General features: G+C 47.8%; 1 pseudogene; it reads left to right on the top strand.

The window, feature by feature from the left end:
* The window catches only part of LOC120374491, a 193,918-nt pseudogene that overhangs the window by 3,516 nt on the left and 166,696 nt on the right, over positions 1-23,706 (top strand).

The raw sequence follows: 23,706 nt of genomic DNA on the forward strand, positions 1-23,706 counted from the left end.
ATTTGAGTTCTGTTGCCTTTCTGGACTGAGAAACAGTTATCTGAGAAAGAGAGGGAGCTTCTTCAGTCCTGACACGGGGGCTGTTTTGGTGGAGGACGTTACATAGGGTTCACACCAGGCCCGACTGGGTTATGACTCATCATGTAAAATGCTCTAGAGTAACAACTGTGCCTGGCTCATCCCTTAGAGCAGGAACAACTGGAAGGCAACTCCCTATAGCAGTGGTTCCCAAACTTTTGAGGGTCGCGCCCCCCCTGCTTATGGCTATCCAGGCCCCTCCTCTGAAACGGGGCTGGGAGCAGGGCCACGGCTCAGGGGCAGGGGAAAGTACTGGTTTGGGTCTGGGCCTGGGAGCAGGGCCATAGCCATGGCTGGGGGCCGAGGCTGGGGGTGGGAGTGGAGAAGCAGCCAAGCTGCAGTGGGGGCCATCAGCCGAACCCATGGCCAGGTGTGGCTCTGCTCCCAGCTCTCCCCCCGCTACCCCCCAGCTGGGCCCTGTGCCGGGAGTGGAGCTGCAAAGGGGCTAGGGCTGGGAGTGGAGCCATGCTGAGGTTGGGGATGGTGCCAGGCCTGGGGCTGGAAGTCGGGATGCGGCTACTGGTGGGACCAGAGCAGAGCTCAGAGTGGGTAGGGGCTGGGTGGTGCTCTCTCTCCGCCCCCTTGAGGCTGACCCAGGACTTGTCGTGTCCTCAGAAGGTTCCTCTATGTCCCCTAGGGTGGTGCACCCCACAGTTTGGGGACTGCCCCATAGATAGCAGAGTTCAGGGAAACAGCATGAGATGGTGCCTTCTTTGATAAGGTGATGAACTCACTAGAGTGCATGTGGGTATTTGTGGGTGTGTGTGTGAATGCCTTTTAATGGCTCAAATTGTGTGTCATAGACCCTACAGTGCTCAGAGTTAAGGGAATTACTACTTTAGCTCTGGGATCGTGGGCTTGTGCTATTGGAGCTGAAGGATCTCACTTGTATTTCCACTGCCAGTGGGAAGTCCCAAATGACTGTTACGTGCAGCACAATGAGAGCCATGAAGCCGTTGGTGATTTCAGGTTTATGATGGTCTATTAGAGATGTGTGACAAAAGAAACAGTGTTCTCCCCATGATCCAGTGAGGATGATGATGGGGTGTTTTTCATTCCAGGAAAAGAAAGAAGAGGAAGTGGTGTTGTGTGTTCACTGGAATTTCACCGCTGGTAAAGGCATCTGGGCTGAGGATGGCTGCACTGCTCTGCACACGAACAGCACTCACACCATCTGCAGCTGTGACCATCTCTCCAGCTTCGCACTCCTTATGGGTCTCAGCGGAGTGGAGGTATCTCATTGTCAGACTCAGATCAAAGGGCTGAACTCTGAGCTCCTGATTTGAGCAAAATCAGTGGGAATTTTGCTGAATGAACGCTGAGTCGGAACCTCGGGGTATAATCTGTGGCCTACAGGATGGGTCAGGGTCAAGGGGGCAGGGCTGGGGTTGTGATCTGAGGTGCCTAGAGTAGCCCACACTGACAATGCCAAGGTCAGGGCAGGCTGCAAAAAGGAGAGCAGATTCCCCCAGAACTGGTGGTTAACACTGTAGTTAGAATCACCAACCAGTCAGTCTGTGCCTTGGATCCCCCACACTGGTTATCGAGAAGCTGAAAAAAAGAACTCACACAGACCCCTTGATTGCATTCCAGTCTCTGGCTCCCAATCAGCAGAGAGGTCCAGTAAAGTGAGAAGTTACTTAAAACTCTAGTCACTTAACAAAATGGTCTTCTGATTCCCAAAGGGGCAGCCACATTGCCAAGGCAATATTAGTTTGGATCTTACCCAAAATACACACTGCCAGCCAGTCCTTTAGTACAGGGATGGCAACTCATGCATGCGTGCCAAAGGCGGCACGCGAGCCAATTTTTACTGGGATGTTGCTGCCAGCCGGGAGTCTGGCCGCTGGCCCCACTCAGCCCGCTGCCGGTCTGGGTGAACGGAACCCCCTGCCAGAAGCAGTCTGAGCGGTCCAGCGGCCAAGACCCCGGCTGGCAGGAGCCAGCGGCTGAGCCGCCAGCCCGCTGCCGGTCTGGGGTCCTGTCCGCCAGCCCGCTCAGCCCACTGACTGTCTGGGGTTCGGGCCACAGGCCCTTGCTAGCTGAGATCTCGGCCCCAGGCCTGCTCAGCCTGCTGCCAGCCTCAGATACTTCTAGACTTATAGAGAGAGACCCTCTAAAAATGTTAAAATGTATTACTGGCACACGAAACCTTAAATTAGACTGAATAAATGAAGATTTGGCATACCACTTCTGAAAGATTGCCGACCCCTGCTTTGTATCTAAAACTAAAGGTTGTATTATAAATGAAAAGAAAAGAAAGAGAAGAGAGCTGTTAAATGATCAAAGCAATCCGATACATATGGCTTCAAGGTCCATATATCAGGTTCTTAGCAGTCTTGGTGAGTTTGCTGGCTTGTAAAGTCCCTCTTTAACAAACCTACAGCTTAGCTGTGTCTATCAGACCTTTGTTTAAAGCTTCAGTTTGCAGAGAAATTACTCCAGATGTGAGAAGCAAGATTGAAGGCAAAATGGAGGTGATGCAGCTGCCTTTTTATATCCTTTCCCATGTGGCTTGTACTTCCTGTGTCCCAAACACAAGCTCACAGCACATGGGCATAGTCCCTACATGTCCTGCTGACTCATAGGCATAGCCCCTGGCTTCTCTCAATGTGTTCATTGTAGAGTTCAGCATTTCTCAAATTTTAGTGACCTGAGGACCTCATTTTCAATGGTGGCTCCAGGAATCAGCGCTGTAAGCGGGTGCCTGGGGCAAGCCACAGGGGCGGCTTGGTGGTCCCTGTGAGGGCGGCAGTCAGGCAGCCTTTGGCGGCACACCTGTGGGAGGTCTGCCAGTCCCGTGGATTCAGCGGCACCGGCAGTGGGTACCCCGAAGCAACGGGACCTTCGGACCTCCCGCAGGCAGCCTGCCTCCCATGCTTGGGGTGGCAAAAAAGCTAGAGCCGCCCCTGCTCATTTTAATTTAAAATTTTTCGCAGACCCCCAAGCCCCTGGCTCAGCCCTAGGCCCCACACCCATTCCATCCATTTCCCAAGACCCTCCCCACCTCTTCCTGCCCCAGCTCCACCCCTGCTCCTCCTCTTCCCTGCCTCTCTCTTCCCCCGCCCCCGAGCACCCCCCATCCCCACCCCTCACACTCCTCGCCTCCCAGCGCTTCCTGCAAGCCGCTAAACAGCATGCAGAAGGCACTGGGAGGGAGGTGGAGGATTGACAGCGGGGCCTGCAGACCCTCTGAATGCCCTTGCAAACCCCAGTTTGAGAAATGCTGGTATAGCTGATTACCCTGATGGGCCATCCAACAGACTAGATAGTGCTGATGCCAATCTGTCTGGGGGTGCCACCCAGAAACACAGCACAGATATATCACACATTTATAACTCACAATGCAAAGACGATACATACATATAAACAAGATTATCATACTTAGCAAATCATAACTTTTCTACTGATACTGGGGCATATCTTGTAAGATTCATTGCAATTGTGTAATAATAAATAATAATAATAACTGGAGATATACCAATCTCCTAGAACTGGAAGGGACCTTCAAAGGTCATCAAGTCCAGCCCCCTGCCTTCACTAGCAGGACCAATTTTTGCCCCAGATCCCTAAGTGGCCTCCTCAAGGATTGAACTCACAACCCTGGGTTTAGCAGGCCAATGCTCAAACCACTGAGCTATCCCTCCCCCCAAATAGTAATGAGTGATGTTGAGAAAGTGGATAAGGAAAAGTTATTTACTTATTCCCATAATACAAGAACTAGGGGTCACCAAATGAAATTAATAGGCAGCAGGTTTAAAACAAATAAAAGGAAGTTCTTCTTCACGCAGCGCACAGTCAACTTGTGGAACTCCTTACCTGAGGAGGTTGTGAAGGCTAGGACTATAACAATGTTTAAAAGGGGACTGGATAAATTCATGGTGGCTAAGTCCATAAATGGCTATTAGCCAGGATGGATAAGAATGGTGTCCCTAGCCTCTGTTCGTCAGAGGATGGAGATGGATGGCAGGAGAGAGATCACTTGATCATTGCCTGTTAGATTCACTCCCTCAGGGGCACCTGGCATTGGCCACTGTCGGTGGACAGATACTGGGCTAGATGGACCTTTGGTCTGACCCGGTACGGCCTTTCTTATGTTCTTATGTATGTTCTGTAACCATATGGGACCCAATCCTGTCTGTGTTTTGTGCACATCCAAAATTCCTGCTGAATGACCCCCCTTGGGAGCGAGTTACCAGTGACCCAGCGCTGCGGCAGAAGGAGGGTGCAGGTGGGCAGAGAGGAGAGCCCAGGGTTGGGGTGGCAGGAGGTGTGGGGGGGCACTGGTGGGGAACGGGGGAGCCCAGGGCTGGGGCGGCAGGGAGGTGGGAGGCGGGCACGGGGGGGGGGGAGACAGGGGGACGCCCAGCGCGGGGGCAGCACCGGGAGGTGGGGCGGAGCCCAGGGCTGGGGCGGCCGCGGGTGCGGGGAGCCCAGGCTGGGATGGAGAGCAGCCAAAAATTTTTTGCTTGGGGCGGCAAAAACCTAGAGCCGGCCCTGAGATCAAGACCTGACAAACAAACATTATATCCTTCTTTGATTGGGTACCACGCCTAGTGGATTGTGGGGGAAGAGGTTGACATGATGTATCTTGAATTTAGTAAGCCTTTCAACACAGTCCCACATGACATTTCCTACTCAAACTAAGGAAATATGAACTAGATGAAACTACCACAAGGAGGGTGCAAAGCTAATTGGAAGTCATTACTTGCAGGGGAGGGATGGGGACTCACTGGCTCGGCAGCCACACTGCAGAAAAGGGTATAAGTTTTCTGGTGGACCACAAATGAAATGTGAGTCTGCAGTGCGATGCTATTGAAAAAAGGCAAATGTCAAGTGACTGTTCTCCTCTACTCAGCGCAGGAGAACCGTGTCCAGGTTTGGGTGCTGCGCTCAAGAAGGATGAGGACAAATTGTACAGAGTCCAGAGGAGAGCAACAGAAATGATCAGAGGTTTAGAAAACATGACCTGTGAGAAAAGGTTGAAAGAACTGAGCATGTTTTGTCCAGAGACGAGACGGCTGATGGAGGACATGATAATAATCTGCAAATATGCAAAAGGTCGTTATAAAGAGGACTGTGATCAATTGGTGCCCATGTCCACCAAGGGTAGGACAAGAAGGAATTGGCTTAATGAGCAGCCAGGGAGATTTAGGTTAGATATTAGGAAAAACTTTCTAAGTCTAAGGATGGTTCAGCACAGGAACAGGTGACCTAGGAGGCTGTGGAATCCCTGTTATTGGGGGTTTAAGAACAGGCTGACAAAGACCTGCCAGGGATGGTCTAGGTGCACTTGGTCCTGCCTCAGCACACGGTGATGATTGTTTGACCTTCTGAGGTCCCTTCAAGTCCACATTTCAGTGATTCTGTGAAGTGGTGCTAGGCCCTCTGCACTGTGGTCATTTTCCCCCATAGGGTATCAGGTACTCAGCAAGGTAAATGCTTTTGGGGCTGGGAGGAGTGGTAGGTCAGAAGGGAGGAGAGCAGGGCATGCTGAGAAGACGGTGCTTTCCTGTGTGTAGTACTGTTGGTTGATACGATATAATGTAACAGGACATGAGTCAACTTGGCTTCCTGTCTAAATTATCGAAGATTAGAGGCTGCAAAGCTCAAAATCCTCAGAATTTGACCTACTGCCCTGATAGCATCTGAGCCACTGAGGTGATGTGTATCCACTGGGTGAGTGGAACAAAGTCCGTGGGCTGAACTTGGGTGGGGCTAGGAGAGTCCGGCGGGCCTACGGGTCTGTCTGCACCGGGGCTGGAAGGTGAATGTTCCAGCTTGAGACGACATAATTGCGCTAGCTCTCATCTTGCTAGAAATATGTGTGTCACCGTGGAGGCAGGAGGGACTGGCTGCCCTGAGTCCATACCTGTGGTTTTGGACGGGATCGTAGTCGGGGCAGGTTACTTGGTCAACCGCAGCCACACATCAATTTGGCATGCCAGCTGGGTCAGATGCCAGCTGGGTATGTCTCCTCGAGCTAGAGTTTACACCTAGGCATATGCTACATTGGTGTAATGTGCAATTTCCTCTGCTCCCTCCAATGCTCACGTTGCACTAACTGAGACTCAAGGCAGATTCTCTGAAACACCCTTAGATTTACTGGGCCAGATTCCTGGGACTGGCTGAGATGGGCTCGCTATCAGACCAGAGCGTGGAGGGGTCCCAGATGGCTTTTCACCACTTTCACAGCTACTGAGTCCCAGGGAATAACTATGGATCAGTCTGGTTAAATCTATTTCTGAAGTGTGCACCTATATATGCTGGGCTAATATATTGCATGATCAATAGGTATGATTCAAATTACATATATTAATATGGATAGTATGTGCTTAACACGTTACGATATAGATATTCAAGCCTGTCTGCAAAGGCCTATACTTTAAGAATGCAGGTGTATTCTTATCCCTTAGCTACTTACAGAGGTATAAAAGAAAGAATTAAAATCATTGTCTATCTATATAAGGGCCTTCTCTCACTGGGACAGTCTGAGGCCCTGTTTAGTCATATTGAAATAAGGCAACCGGGGGCTGTTAGGAGGTGATCCGGTTTATTACCGCCAGAGAAAGGGAAGAGCCGAGAAGATATGAACGGAAATTTAGTTTGATAGTTTTCTGTCTGGTAAGAACTTACTTATTAATAGACAGCTGGAGAATCCTTATGTCTGTATAGATGTAGTTGTGAAATCCTCGCTTCTGTATTGTTTTGTATGTTTATTTGCAAGGTCTCTCTCTGATTCTGTGAATATTACTATATAAATTAAAGGCAAACAGGAACTAAGTTTGGATTCGAAAATAAGGAAAATGAACTTGAATTTAAGCTTGCTGGAAGTTCACCCCAATAAACACAGAATTGTTTGCACCTTCGGACTTCGGGTATTGTTGCTCTCTGTTCATGCGAGAAGGACCAGGGAAGTGGGAGAGTGAAGGAATAAGCTCTCTAACAACACATATAACATCCCTTGTATATACACCTCTAGCAGTTACATGGCCTGGAATGGTAGCCTGTATCTTCCTATAATCTTGTTCACCTGTGCTAAGTATCCCATAACACCTTGCATTAGCCAGGAAAACTTTCAGGATCAGCACATATGGGGTGTTCTACTGTAGAAACAGGCAGGGAGTTACTCTCATTGGAATGTCCCAAAGATAAGGACAATATATATGGGACAAGCCTAGAGGTGCATCACGCCTTGGTACCTTGAATTCCTGAGTCCAGAACAAAGAGCTAAGGGGTACCGTGTGTGGTACCAGGAAAAACAAGGTAGAAAGATGATTGGTTAAGAATAGCCTCACAGGCTGCATACAGTACCTCTTTCCTTGTAAACAGGTTGGGTATAAAAAGGACAGCTTTAGGGGTGTGACTCTGGACACAAGCCTTCTTTGTAAGGTGAATTCAGCACTGCTGCAGGAGATATTCCTGAAAATTGGAGTTGTATTGAACCTTTGTTAATATGCTGTTACTGAGTATTAGCAATAAACCAGACCGATATTGGTTATTTGGTCTCTTGGGCATACTGCATAACGAACCAAAGTGTGGTCAAGCAGTTGACCATACGGTTTACCAACAGAAAGGAAACCCAGGATCTTCAGAACCGGAAAGGTTTCAGAGTGGCAGCCGTGTTAGTCTGTATCAGCAAAAAATAATGAGGAGTCCTTGTGGCAGCTTAGAGACTAACAAATTGATTTGGGCATAAGCTGTGGGCTAGAACCCATTTCACCAAATGCATGGAGTGGAAAATACAGTAGCAGGTATGAATACACAACATATGAAAAGCTGGGAGTTGCCTTACCAAGTGGGAGGCCAGTCAATACAATTAACAATAGGATACCAAGGGAGGAAAATCACTTTGTAGTGGTAATGAGAGTGGCCCCTTTCAAACAATTGACAAGAAGGTGTGAGTAACAGTAGGGGCAAATTAGTATGGGGGAAATTGGGTTTTGTAATGACCCAACCATTCCCAGTCTTTATTCAGGCCTAATTTGATGGTGTCCAGTTTGCATATTAATTCTAGTTTTGCAGATTCACGTTGGAGTCTGTTTTTGAAGTTTTTGGTTGAAGAATTGCCACTTTTAGGACTGTTATTGAGTGACCAGGAGACTGAAGTGTTCTCCTATTGGTTTTTGACTCTTATAATTCCTGATGTCAGATTTGTGTCCATTTAGTCTTTTGCGAGAGACTGTCCAGTTTGGCCAATGTAAATGTCCTGAATAAAGACTGGGAAGCAGATATTGAAGAGTGTCTTGGGCTCAGTGGAGTAAAATGCCGACCCAACACCAACTGCAACAATGTGACTGGGAATTACTCCTGCAGCTGCATCGATGGATACGAGTCCAGGTCTGGGAAAGCCAAGTTCCCACACCTGAGTGAGAACAGCTGCCAGGGTGAGCTCTCCCCTTGCTGCCACTACGCCCTGCTCAGTCCCCCACACCCCTGGGCTCATTCCAGGCCTGGTGCTGCACCAGAGGCTGCTGCCAGCTGCAGCAAAGGCCCCCGATCCACTCACCGGGGCTGTGATCAGCCGTGACCCTCAACTGCTGCCCTAGAGCGTGGGGGCAGGAGCTCCCCTGGCTTGGTGTTTGGATTGGGAATAAACCCCTAGGTTTGCAGAGAAGCACCAGGGAGATGGGTGGGGCCCTCGCTGTCCCCAGCACACAGCATCCGGGCTGCTAGGGCCCCCCTGAGCCTGGGAAGGAGCCTTATATATGGTCCATAGACACAGCACAGTGCGCTCTGCCCCCATGGGCTCTGGGGAGCAGAGAATAACCCCAGTGCCTGATGCTCTAGACAGGCCCCCAATCTGCCCTGATTGGCCCCAGGGTGCTGAGAACAGCCCCAGCACAGGGTACTACGGCCATGCCCCGAACCACCCCCTACAACAGGCTGGCGGCAGGGTGGATGAAGGGCCCTTACACCTGCTCCAGGCTGGCTGGGGAGGCCCCTGCACAGGATGTGGGGATTGTCAGAGACCATTACACTGCCAGAGTGGCCCGGCAGGGTCTCCGTGTAGCTGTGAATCCAGCCTTTGACTGCTGAATACTCAGGACATCAGTCACCTGGGTCCTGGGACTCCCTGCCCAGGTCAGTACAGGTGGGTGCACTGGCCGCAAGTCGGGGGTCTGGGGGCTTCTGCCACAGACCCCCCGTGAGAGCCACCAGAGGGCAAACAAACTAGATTAAAGGGACAGCACCCAATTCCCCTGCACTTCCCTGGGCACAGCCCACCTCCTCTGCACCCTTCTCCTAGTGCTCCAGGGGAGGGGCAGGGCTGGGTGTATCCCGAATGGGAAGGGGACCCATGGGGCTGGGGTCTGTAACACTGAGCATGGCGCCCCTTCTGGCGACTAGCTCCAGTTCAGCGCCCCTTTCTTCTCTTCCACCATTGCAGCTCCCGCAGTCGTGGCTGCCCTGTCTCGGCTGTCTGGCCAGGTCACGCTGTGATCCCCATTCTGGGGAGCCTTTCAAAGCCAGACCCTCCGTCCTATGCCTAATAGCGAAACCCTTCCTCCGGGCTCCCAGCCCCCTCGGGGCTTCCTAGCCCCTCGCCTCAGGCCCCCACCACTGGGCCCAGCCTCGGGCTGTAGAGAAGCCCCACCTGTCCCCTCCCAGGCGAGCTTCCTTCTAGCCAGCGCCCTGCACGCAGCCTGAGTCACTTCCTTTGCAGCTTAACTGGCTGATCAGCCCCCCCTTAACCCCGCTCTGTCAGGGCTGGTGCAGGGAGGGGATCGCAGGCTCCTGGTCTGATAAGATTTGGTCCCCAGTCTGGGATGGGGTGGGAGGGGTTTTGCTGCAGGGATTGGGGCACTGCACATAGCAGGGAAGAAAGGAGAATAGAATGGGGTGGGGTTAGATGGAGCAGACAGACCGACAGACCACGGCCCTGCAATGGGTTGGGGGTGTCTCTGTGGTCATTCGCTCCCAGTGAGCCCCCTGCCCTGCTGTGTGTGACCCCTCCCACCCCGCTATCCCTTCCCAGACATTGACGAGTGCCGCAAGACCCCAGATATCTGCAGCCCCAAGATCATGTGTATCAACACCAATGGGAGCTACTGGTGTGAGTGCCGGGCCGGCTACGTCCCCTCCAATGGGAACACGACCCTGTGCCAAGGTGGGTCCTGCGCGGGGGGCATGGAGGGTGCAACTGAGAGGGCTGAGCAGAGTCTGAGGCTACACAGGCAGAGGTCTTACCCGAGGGGGCAGGGAGCTGAGAACTGGTCTGGGATGTTGCACCCCCATGGATGGGGTGCAACATCCCAGACCATGGATGGGGTCTTTCTGGGTCTCAGCCTTGGCCGGGGAGAGATCAGCCTCCAGGCTCTCCCCTCCCCCAGCCCAGTCTGCCCGTCCACTGGGGTGTTTCCGGTTGTCTCAGAGCCACAGGCACCAGCGAGCCCAGGTCTGGCTTGGGGAACGGAGGGATTCTCCCCTTCCTCCATTCAGGAAGGTGATGCTTGAAGCAGAATGACTGTACCCAGCTGGGCGAGGAATGTAGGTGAAGCCAAGCAGCAGCAATTAAGATGCCTGTACACCAAGGCAAGGAGGCTGGGCAACAAAATGGAGGAACTAGAGCTGCTGCTGCAGGAAGTGAAACCAGACACTGCAGGGATAACAGAAACCTGGTGGAATAGGCATGGCTGGAGTCCAGGGATTGAAGGGTATGTGCTGTTCAGGAAAGACAGGAACAAAGGCAAAGAAGAAAACCCTTGAGCCATCAGTTTACCCATAAACAAATCTAGTGTTCTCCCTTGAACCATTGTATTTTCTCTACAAAACCCGCTACCTATGCCCAGGTAAGGGTTCTGATGTATAGACCCAAACTCTGCATCAGTTCCACCAGGATTTCATCTACTGACTGATCGTGCTGGGGGCTCTGCCTGTCTCCAGCACTCAGGACCCTGAGCTACCACCATCACCTGGGAACCCCGACCAGTTCAAGCCTCATGGAGTGGGTGAGATCCATCTCGCTCTGTTTTCTTTCCTACCTCAGGTATTAACCTTTAAAATGTAACTGTTGTGTTTGTTTAGCCCTCCTGGTGTGGTTATCACTATGATTCAATCAATGACTTTTATGGTTCAGCTGGTTGCCTCTCTCTCTCTCTGAATTTTACTCTTTTGTATTTTAGCTTCCCCCATTTACTCTGCAGCGACGCTTCTTGTACCTAAGCTAAAGATCCCTGTAGTGCCCCAAAATATACTGTGGGGTTTGCTCATCAAGTGGGTTACTACCAGTACAATTGTAATGTGAATGCGTGATAGGGATGTGTTAAACTTGGGGAACATGGGTGGGGAGGAGCAGCTGAAAGTGGAGCTCAATCCAGCCTATTGAGACCAGGAGCACATAAGGGTACCAGCTTGAAAGTGCTGCTTAACCCAGCCCATTGAGTACAGGAACACATGAGGGGATCAGCTGGAGAGTGCTGATTGACCTGGTCCTCTCAGACTTGCTCTGCTAGTGTGTGTGTGCACATGTTCATCCAGTTCTAAGGCTGGAAGAACCCAGCCCTGGGGAATCGAGGTCCTGCAGGAGAGCTCCATTGGGAGGGGACTTGCAGAAGGAAGGAGCAGAGCTCCATGTGAACACACAAGTGACTTTCACAGCACGTTAATAGAATTACAGAAGCCCCTCCCCCAGAAGAATAACCCTGATAAATGAACCTACCCCCAAAGTAACGGGCACATCTGGGAACAGCCTGCAAAAGCCCTTTTCTTTCCTCAGGAACGTTGGATCCCAGGCATGTTGGTTAATGCTGCTGGGAGATTGCTTTAGGTGAAAAACTGCCGTAATAATTGATTTTAGACTCTAAGAAGCATGTTGTGATTTTCATTTTATATGTAACCAGTTCTGTTTCCATGATCTTGACTCACTACCTCTTAAATCTTAATCTTTGGTAACGAATTTAGGATTATTCCACTATATATATGTCTCAGTGCTGTGAGGTTATAAAGATCTGATCCTGAGCTGTACCAATCAAGCTGTTTAGATTCTATTCCCCGGTAATTTCTGTGAGTGTCCTGTGACAGTAATCTGATGCTACTGGGGGACACTTTCAGAGGGGCTTGGGGGCTGCAGTGCCATTACTGTTACCGTGCAAAGCGGAGCAAGGGCTGGCAGAGCCCTGTGGAGATTGGTAGGCTGGCTAACAGACCGGTGGTGTTATGCTCAACTAGATATCAGCTCCTGAGAAAATCTTCCTCTCGCCGGATGGGTAACAAAGTGACTCAGAGCCTGGGCACCCCAAGAAAGCTGCATACATACCCCTGTAACCTGCTTTCTCTCCTCCAGGGGCCTCTTTATCTTAGCCAACCTCAAATATGTTCAAACCATGTTCAAATATGTTAAGGACTGTTATAAAAGGACCCGCTCAACTGTTCTCCATGTGCACTGGACGTAGGAGAAGTAGGTATCAGCTTAATCTGCAGCAAGGGAGATTTAAGTTAGATATTCGGAAAAACTTTCTCACTATAAAGATAGTTAAGTTCTGGAATAGGCTTCAAAGGGAGGTTGTGGAATCCCCATGATTGGAGGTTTTAAGAACCCATTGACAAAGAGCTGTCAGGGACGGTCTAAGTATAGTGCTGGATGGGATGATATTTCTAGGACCCTCCCAGCCCTACATTTCTAGGATTCTCTGAACTGTGGAGTTTAACTGGTGAGCCCTCAGTGAATGCCCCATCAGCCTTCACCCAGCTCTAGTCCAATGTGAATTATTAACAAAAGGAGCTGGCCCTTAAGAAGCCACAAGACCAGTGAGCACAGCAGGACATACCCTGTCAGAGATACCCAATGACAGTCGTTCCCTTGTAGTGCAGTGGGGGAAGCTAGGGAATCCAATGGTTCCTCTCCGATAAAGTCTTGCAGTTCACAAACAGGGACTTGGCGTAGAAAAGCAGAGATGCCTTCCTCACACACTATTACAGGCACCGAGCCTAAGTCTGTAAGTAAACAGACGCTGTTCACAGATAGCCTTCTGACCCACAAATAGGCTAGACAGGAGGGAGGATAACTCACCAGAACACAGTCCATCCCACTTACAACCCAGAATTCATCAGCAACACTGAACTCCCAGAAAAACAAAGATGAGAATATGATTAAGAACCAAACCCCAGGCCACTAACTACAGGGATTAGATCTAGCTTTGTGGGGACTGCGGAAGAGTGGTTAGAGACCCCAGAGAGGCGCTGAGCTGAGGTCTTCGTCCAGCTCCACGGAGAAAGGGCAAAGGAGGAAGCCCCACATCATGGTTACAGAGGACATTGAGGAAGCCCCAATTCTCTGAAAGACGAAATCAGGCCTCTGAGCAATTGAAACAGATACTTCAAACAGTTTAATAGGAAATATGTACACAGTATATACAAAATCCAGAGCTGGGTTATTTACATATGATCTTGTTTGTGAGATACATGGCCAGCACCTGAAAAAGAAATGTGAAGAGTCATCAGTATTTGTCCAGTGCCCCTTAATACACATAAACAGAGTGCAGAATACTAGGGAATAACAAAATGAAAACATGGACTGGGAATAAGCTGCTGGATACGGTATAGAAAACAATCACCAAAACAGGAAACACTACAAGATTAGGGGAACCCATATTACTTAATAGAGTCACTTTTGAATTAGCAGAATGTGTCAATTCAACAGGGGTCTCTATTGGTTTCCTTCCAATATTCAACTGTTACAGGAACATTGTCTCCCATTGAGAACTATAAGCAATAACATCCCAGACTCCCTCTGCCTTTCGCCTCCTCTGCAAACTGCTGCCTGGTGAATCCTCACAAGCCCTGCACCCAAGGGGACAGTAAACTGGAGAATGAGGTGGTGATGGAGACTAGAAACCTGACCATTCAGTGACCTTTTGATATGAGGTGAAGGATCATAGTAGCTAACTTTGGAGGATGAGTTATATCTGCTGAGCGCCTTCTCTGAAGGGCAGAGCATCCTTATCTCCCAATAACATCAGTGGGAGTTTGAGAACACTCAGCAACTCATAGGCTTGGGCAAGACAAATACAAAGGCCTTGGGTGGCTAAAGTTACACTAAAATCTGCAGGTAGATGCCTAAATACCCATTATAGCCACCTGCAGAGGTGCTGATTAGGGCACTTAAATCTCTATCAGCTTTGTGGTGTTTCAAATAGATATTTGAAAAACAAGGGGACTGATGTTTAAAGGCATATTTGGCCTTTGGTTGCCATTAGACAACTTTATGCCAGGGGAGTGGGTTTTCCAAACCCGGATACCTGAACTCAGACTCCTAACAACCACGGGTAGGTGCATCAATAGGGGTGGGGTTAGTTGTAAAGTCACCCTTTTGCTGCCCTATGTTGCAGTGGAGCAGGGCAAAGTAGCCATAAAGCTGCCCTAAGAGGCAGCTAGGAATTCCCCAGCATGTGCAAATCCCTAACACCCAGAGAACCAGCACAGAGAGTTCACAGCCAGTGTAGCTGGCTGTATGTCACCAACTCCTAGCTTCCTACCCAAGTATATGGTGTGTGAGCTGGGAACAGAAGATGGCACACACAGTGTGCGTTGTGCTACAGCTATCTCCAGTGTAGCAATGGCTGTTACAAGACAGCGTAATTTAGAACAGCCCAGAGTCTAGAGCTCAGGTGTATTTGAGGATCTGGGCCAGTACTTGGCTGTTACTATAGCAATGACCCCTGAGCAAGCAGTATAATGTACATGCTTATCAATGAGCTTGTCCAGAGGCTGCATGTCCATCAGAATGACTAGATGTCCTGATGTGTAATAAAAACGCTTTGAGTAATAAAAATCAACCCAGGCTACTTTACAGGGCCTGATCCTTCTCTCACTTACAGCATCTGAGCAGTAGGACAACGGCGAATACTGCCCAGGATTATAGTTGTCTCTGTCTTCTTCCAATTTTGGGTAGCGGGAGCGAGGAGTATAAGGGCCCTACTGTCAATCAAAACTTAACCCCACCTCTTGACCCAATAAGCCCTGCCCACTGGTCATCAGAAGCCTCACCGCATGGGGGTATTACTTCTGGGTGTCAAGGAGGACACATGACCGGAAGCAAGGTGTGTCATGTGACCCCTCTAAGAACTCCTTCCACTATACCAATCAGGATAGATTTTGCCCCGATAGGAACGCCCCGAGAGAAGATTTAACCAACCAGGGGGAGTTCCGGGGTTTGTGTGACCCCTCTAAGAACTTCTCCCACTGCCCTCTACCAATCGGGAGGGGCTTCAGCCACTAGAGAGCACCCTGAGAGGAGATTAGACCAATTGGGGGGAATTCTGGGGCTGGGTGACCATCCAGAAGTGGTTCGTGTGACCCCTCTAGGAACTCGTCCCACCACCCTCTACCAGTCGCGATGGGTTTGCTGCAGAGGATTGCCCTGAAAGGAGATTTGACCAAAACAGGGCAGGTTCTGGGATGGGGTGACCACCCAGAAGAGGGTTGTGTGACCCCTCTAAGAACTCCTCCCAATGCCCTCTGCCAATCAGAGTGCCGCACCATCACCCCACAAGTCCCAGAGCTGGACAGAGGAGGCAATCTCTTACCAAGACGACATGTTTCAGAAATTGTGGAAAGGCTGAGAGGAAACGTGGACTCCTTTACCACCCCCCTGAGAACTTCAGACTTTGTTTTAGCCCCGCGAACCTTTGGACTTATGTGGAGAAAGTGCTACAGCAGCAACAGTTCCGAAGAGGATGAGGGAACAGCCAAGGGGATTCCTTTGGCCCAGCCATTGATGGATATGCCAGTACCTGAACCCAAAGCCCAACCATTCACGAGACACACCAATGAGCATGGTGGCCTCTCATTGTCCACCACCCTGGAGGAGGAAGGCGATCATTGCTTGGGGAAGTTACCGGTGGACAAGCTGAATGGAAAAGACATCGCTCAGGTAAATGAATGATTAAGAAGCAACAGTTGATGATGAGGTGTAATGAGGTTAGGAACCTGGGGTTGTGTAAATGTAAAAAACAAGCAGTGAGAACTTACACTTGTTTCTTGTCTGAGACAGCTCGATGATGCCTTTCTAGAGGACCCGGAGGCCCTGGACAACGTTGCATCAAGCAGCAAAGATGAACCGGCCCGCTTGTTTTTTTTGCTGAACGCCGCTAAAAATTGTTGAAGAGGACTTCGAGGATGAAGGTTATAAGGAGTTTAAGAGAAGGTTTGGCATGGAACTCGCTGAGCCAGTGCCACATTGTGAGTGTAAAAATTTATGTGGACTATTGTATGCATTGCTATTTATGCTGTTCTTAATAACTGTCTTAGGGAAAAGCTTTTTGAAGATTATGAGGGCTATGTCATAGATGCCCCAGCCCAACGGCACCATGACTGTGTGATTTAGACTTCAACTTTATATGTAAATTTGTCAATTTAAATATGTAAATTTAAAAAACATCTATTGAAAAGGGCTTTGTGACTATCTGCATTTCTGTTAGAAGGTCTCTGGCCCTTAAGTGAGCTAAAAGTTTTAATGGAGCCTCTTGGTTTGTTTTCAAGGAGCTGTATGTCTTTAAATAAAAAAATGGTTTGTGAGAATCTAACTTTTGTGGTTTTGTGTAAAAGACCCATTTACAGCAAAAAGCTGAAATGTATGTTGTGGGAGGAGAAAATCCTAAAAATGTGTTTATAGTGTAACCATTCTGCCCATCAGAGTTGGCAGCAACAAGAGCTGCGTTCAGTTGCTAGGAACTCCATTCCAATAACACAATGCAAAACTGGCTCAAGCCCTCAGCCAGTGGGGCACTGAGGCTCCCCTACTACAAGCCAAAATCACCACTTACTGTGTTAAGTAGTAGGGAGGACTCAGTGCTGGTTCACCATTAGCCCAAAGTGAATTCAGCTCTGCAGTCTGTAATCAGACTCTGCATGGAATCAAAATTAGCACTAACATTTCACAGTGGAGACAGGAAGAAGAGATAGAATTAGTGTCTGGGGCTCACCAGGTACAAATACCTCTCCCCAGCCTTTCTCAATTTGCTGAGTTTTGGAACCCACGTCCCCTGCCTAGCGAGTGCTACTTAGTTGATGGCGAGTCCTTCTGCCATAAAAGGCCAAGTACAGGTCCACTGTCCTTGATTCACATAATCAGGATAACAACACTTTATTCTTTCTGCCTCAGTAACAGAGAAATTGGTTCCCACAGCAGCCAAAGTGATCATTTGGGCTACTGTGGGCTCATGCTAGGCGGTGGGTGTGCCTGTGCAAACGAGATCAACCCCTGACGTTCTCTTTCCACAACTCACCACCAAATGTCAGGGTAGATCTCATCCTGACTCTGCTTACAACAGTGAAACAAACAGGGATGGTTCAGACATGTGTTTGAGTACAATAGAGTTGACTAATCCTGTTGACCTGAATGGTTTTAACCACACCCCCACTGAATAGCGAAGCTAACTGTGACTACTTATCGTTGTTGCCATAGGGATAAATTTGATTGGTGTGCACCCATGGTAAGGGAGGTGGGTGGGTGAGTTCTGATTAATATGAAATGAAATAAAACTTCAGGAATTTGCAGATGCTATTGGACAGTTTAAATATGACTCGGGAGTTGGTTGGATGCTATGGGTCAATTCAAAGCCATTAAAAGTTTAAATTAATATATTCACAACAAACAAACCAAAGCCCCCCCAAGGGTCTAAACCAAAACTGAAATGTTTCAAGGGGTCACAAACCTTCAACATGCTTTAGAAGAAGCATTTGCTCTAAAGACAATCAAACATTTAAAAGCTCTGGAGGGCTTATTATGGTTGTGATACAACCATTTTATTTCAACCCCCACCCCAAACAATATGCATGAAAGAAATGTTTTAAAAAACAAGCCCCAAAGAGATGTATTGATATCTGCAAAAGGTCCCCACTTGGGACTGAGGGCGGGACAGTTACATTAAGGATTGGGGATTTACTGTTTAATACTGTACTGTAAGAAGGCCCTGCAGAAAAATGGATTTTAACTAAAAGAAAAAATGTAGCCAAAAGCAGCTGAGTTGTGCAGCCAGCTTAATTCCCCCACCCCAGCTCCCAAAATGGAATGTTAGGAAGGGGCCTAAAGTCCTTAAGTCTCTAGTATTTCAGAGCTGTAGCCATCAAATCAACCTGCTCGCTACTATTTTGAAGTCCCTTTTGAAACAAAGGGTTAGGATGGTATCAACGTCTCCAAAATACCTGAGGTTGTTTTTTTCAACAGAATCTCTTGAATGGCTGCTGGGCTGCAAGAGGAGGTATGCTCCCTGTTTTCAACTCTGAAAATATATATTGTATAATATCACTCGTTGGCCGTGCTGTCTTAGTAAATAATGGTGACTATGTTTATTGCAGTGTGATCTGTTTAGCATGGAACTAGTAACTTTAAATTGCATTTCATCACCAGGCCAAGGTAAAAACCATTGTAACTGTAGTTTTGCTTAATAACGTCAGGTACTACACAGGTTGTATAGGGATTTGGGACTAATACTAACTAACAGTTTTTGCTTGTTCTTTAATTCAAAGGCCCAAACACACATTGAGGGGGACAGAACAAGCATGTTCCTGCAACACTTTATCCTGTAGTAGAAGGTAACTTTCTGCAATTGGCTATTAAATGCGTGTGGGATTATTGAAAACTATTTTGTTGCAAACTGTATTTTAAACTCTCTCTCTCTGTAAAACATAGGTGGGATTTTTTAAGTATATGGCTGCAAACTGATGGTAATGGTGTGTTTCAAACTAAGAGGGTGTTGGTTTTTTAGTGTGCAAAATGTGTTTTAACCTGGATTTTAACAGTTGATTTTAAAAGCCGCTTTGGTTTTTATTTTGCAAAATGAGGTGTATTTAAAAAAAAGTTTGTGGGTTTGTTGTTTTAAATGGTAGAAACAAACTCAAAACTCCTGTTCGTTATACAGACTGAAATGGATTATTTTGTTTTAAAGCTATGACTTTTTAAATAAAATATTCATTAGGGTATTTTTCTATTTTTAAGTTTACAAGACAGTTTCATGTGATTTATAATAAATAATAATAATAATAATATCATCTGCTCCACAAACCTACCCAATACCAGCAGTGTGAGAGACCCTGACGAACTCTCTCAGTACCTGTTTTCCCCCAACTATAAGGTTCCATCCTGCAAGTTTATCGACGATGAAACAGCATGAGTGTCTTGAAAGGACCCAAAAGACCAGTACTCTGTCTCTGGAAATACCAGTGTTTTCATAGCCTGTTTCACCACTGCTTATGCCCGCATAGAACTATACAAACTGCTAGACAGATTTCAAAAGCAGTGCCTGTACCATGACACTGACTTGGTGATATGTGTGAAAAGGGAGGGTGACTGGAATCCTCCTCTGCGGAATTATTTAGGCAAGACACCGCCAGATCAACACATCACCGAGTTTGTGTCAGCAGGACCGAAAACATACAGATAAAAGCTATCGGGAAGAAAGGCCTGCATGAAAGTCAAAAGGTATTACCCTGAACGTAGCAAATTGTGAAAAGATCAACTTGGACAGTTTGAAAGATCTAGTTCTGGACTATTGCATGGGCCTGTGAGAAAACACGTCCAAAAAGATAGAGGTGCAGCAGCCCTCTATCATAAGGAACAAAAATCAGTGGCAAATAAAGACAAAAACCCTTAAGAAAAACACAGAAAATTGTTTCCACCAAGAAGGTCCTAGGAGAAGGGTTTAAAACCCTGCCCTATGGCTTTAAAAATGGATCTGAGGTGGAAACACCCCTTCTGCAATTCTTGGGCCTAGCAACTATGGGAAAATGTGTTGATAATGCCAAACAAACATTGTCTGTTATGCCTGAGAGTATTGGATAACATAGCTATAAAAATCATTGCAAGATACACATGTCTGGGCTTGCCGAAACATGTTTTAAGCAAGGCTAGATATGCCCAAGAATTTAAATTTAGTTTTTACAAAATTCATCACCCTCCGGTCCGTTAGCACTAAGTCGTTAGAATAAAATTTAAGATAAACCCTTGCTACGATGATGTAAGAAAAACATGCAGTGATAGCTGCAGGCGACAGAGTGGGGGTCTTATAATTGTCTATTGTGAAACACATTATCTGTGGCATTTTTGTTTAAAAATTTCATAATGATTTTAGGAAACAAGACGCTATTCAGGGGTGCCCGTATGAGTCAAAAACTCTCCACGGTTACACTTCACCAGATACAAGGTGAGCCAATGTTCACCGGGTTGGTTATGTGGATGCGTGTTGACCACCAAACCTAAGGGTTTCTGAGACAACTTGCTGCCAGGGAGCCAATCATAAGGGAATTCTTTTTTGTGTAAGGGGTCATTGATGAGACACGTGAGAGCTGCACGGTGTCCATGTTCACATATAGTCAAGCAGAACATTTCTCCTCTGATTTATCACTATGATGTTGCCAAAAACCCCATACACGATCATATTGACGGTGATGGTTAGAGCCATCCCAAAATGTATTTCTGCTCTCAGGTTCCCGGTTTTAAACAGGGAACAGTGATTGGTGCATTCCTGGTTGGGAGACAGGTCAAAGGCAAACAAGGTGTAACCTCACGGTTGATTAACAGAGAACGATCTTTCACGTGTTTACCAGCTGTCTGTACCAGATTCATGTATCCTCTCACGCAGTGTTCTGCCTCGAAGTCTGGTTGCAGAGGCTTGGTTATGGAATATTCCACCTACGCCAGCCTCGTACATCCAGGAAGGGCATATCCCACCTGGGCTTTGTAATAGTTCCTGTAGATGGTGGGGTCGCTGTAATTTTTTAGGATCGCCAAATGTTTTGCTTTTTAGAAACCTCGCTCTCTCCGGGGACACAGGTGCACCTTGATGATCACCTTGCCAAAGCAATACAAGACGTGTCTGTTCTGATCTGTCTTTATTTCAATGGTAATGGTATCGATGTGGTGTTTTCTGACAGGAACGTAATGAGGTTTATCATAGGTGATGGTGACAAACTCATTGTTCCTTCCTCGGACAGAGAGACAATGTAACAGGGGAACAGAAAAGTCCCCCACAAACTCATGTTCTACAATATCTGTGAACAGACGCAAGAAATTAAAAGCCGTGTGATGTCTGCTGAGAAGGGGAATTTTTGGACTCTATGCTTCGGGCCCAAACCTAGAATGTTAGCTAGCTCCCCGCTGATAGAAAACATACAAGTAAAATTGGCAGATTTAAGACTAACTTTTCTACCCCCAGGGTCGTAGTTCATGACCACCTCAGGCGGTGTGGGATGACGAACCACAGTACTGTTCATATGATCCAATAATTCAGGTATGGACGAGTAATAACCTCGTTGTAGGATAAACTCCATGCCACACCTGCAAAGGTGATTTCAAAAGGGGTGTCTTCATTGATAGTGTTCCGGCCAAAGCGGGTATTGTATTTCCACTAACCCACCTCCCAGGCTCTCTGGATATCCCAGGGCTTAATTAGCCATATTGTAAAGTTCAAGCTGGTGTTCTGAGGAAAAACTGCAGAGCTGGCATTGCTGGGCAACGTAATGTAGAACCCGCTGTCGCCATTTTTCTCTCTCTGTCTTTGCAGGAGGAATCTTTTTGTTTGTTTGTTTTGTTCACGTCTAAATGTCACAGAGTTGAGAAGCTTCCACCCAGCTGTTAAACTTATCGCCTCCTCAAACCATTTCACCAGTAGCTGCTTTTTTCTCCCTTTTCCTTTATCCGCTAGAACTTTTTCAATCCTGTAAATCCTGTCTTGTTTGGGGTTTACTTTTTGTAATTCTTCAGGGCAAAAAGATCCAGTAACTGTCTCACCCTCGTAATCTTTTAATCAGTATACAGGTCTCTGGCTCCTGGTTAAGGCTTCATCCACTATAAATAGCTCATCAGTAAACGTCTGTTCATAACCTTTTTCAAAGGCTCCTTTGACTTTAGATAGTCTCACGTGGTCGCCTTTTCTAAAAGGGGGCAACAACTGGTTTTATTTTAAAACCATCTCTATAAACTGTTTTCCATATCTTCAGAGAATGTGAAGGATTAACATCAGCAGGACTGGTACGTATAGTTCTGTGAAAGCTCCGGTTGTCACTCTTTATAAAGTCAGATAATACGTCTTAAAGCCTCTGTTGTGTTTGGAGAACCGGTGCACATCTACCAGATCTTCCTGCCATTGCGGCCCACATCTGAAACAATGGTCTTGTTTCTTTTAAAATGTATTTGAGCCAGTTTGTGTAAAGTGTAAGCATCTGATCTGAAAGCTAAGCTGTTACCTGTCTTCTATTTAAAAAGTTTTACTGTGCTTTTTGGCCACTCAAAAAGAGGATTCCCCCACCAAAGCTCCCAGCATCCCTGGGGATGTAATCTATTTTCATTAACAGAGCTGTCTGTGGAGACAGGACTGTTCCTGGTACCGTCTTTTACTAACGCAAGTATGGAGGGGATACAGTCATAGGGACACATTTAAATAAGTTTAATTAATTGCCTGGTTTAACACAACCTTTGACAGCCACCTGTAAAAATGGACGCCATGACCCCTACAACGAAAGACTCTGAGCTGGTTCATTCTTCTATTTTGTCCTTTTCCGGATTTTCCTCTTGAGATCCGTGATCTCAGACAGGAGCAAAACAGCTGATGCACAACAGGGCTACCGATGTGTAAGTTCTCAAAGGCCTCTTGAAAGGCATCGTCGAGCTGTTGAGAGATTTTCAGACAAAAAACAGTGTAAGCAACCCTCTGCTTGTTCTTAGATTTATGCAATGCCAAGTTGATTCCTAACCCCATTATACCCCCATGATCGACCATCGCTTCTTAATCATTCATTTACCTGAGCAACATCTTTCCTGCTCACCTTGTCCACCAGTGACTCCCAAGCCATGATCATCTTCCCACTTTGGGGTCGTCACACTCATCGGGTTCTTCACGAGGGTTCGGGTCGGGTCCTGAGGTATCTATCAATGGTCGAGTCAAAGGGCCCTCCTCGAACTGTAACTGCTATAGCGCTTTATCCATACAAGCCCAAAGGTCCTCGGGGCTAAAACAAAGTCTGAAGTTCTCAGGGGAGTGGTAAAGGAGTCCATGTCTCCTCTCAGCCTTTCCACAATTCATAAAACACGTCTTCTTGGTAAGAGATGGCCTCCTCTGCCCAGCGCTGGGACTTATGAGGTGATGTGCTGCACTCTGATTGGCAGAGCGCATTGAAGGAGTTCTTAGAGGGGTCACACAACCCTCTTCTGGGAGGTTCACCCCTTCCGAGAACCTACCTTGTTTTGGTCAACTCTCCTCTTGGGGCAGTCCTCTGCAGCTGAAACCCATCGCAACTGGTAAAGGGTGGTGAGAGGAGTTCCTAGAAGGGTCACATGAAGCACTTCCGGATGGGTCACCCCACCCCAGAATTCCCAGTTGGTCAAATCTCCTCTTGGAGTGATCCCCAGTGGCTGAAACCCACCCTGATCGGTAGATGGCAGTGGGAGGAGTTCTTAGAGGGGTCACACAAAGGACAGGTCACCTGCCCCGGAACTCCCCTTGATTGGTCAAGTCTTCCCTCGGGGCATTCCTATTGGGGCGAAACCCATCCTGATCGGTAGATGGCAGTGGGAGGAGTCCTTAGAGGGGTCACATGACACATCTTGCTGCCGGGGTCAAGGGGTGGGATTAACATTTGATTGATGGTAGGGCCCTTATACCACTGGAGTGCCTTGTTCTGTTTGTCTCC

Source organism: Mauremys reevesii, linkage group 11 (genome assembly GCF_016161935.1).
Source record: "Mauremys reevesii isolate NIE-2019 linkage group 11, ASM1616193v1, whole genome shotgun sequence".
In the NCBI taxonomy this organism is placed as follows: domain Eukaryota; kingdom Metazoa; phylum Chordata; order Testudines; family Geoemydidae; genus Mauremys; species Mauremys reevesii.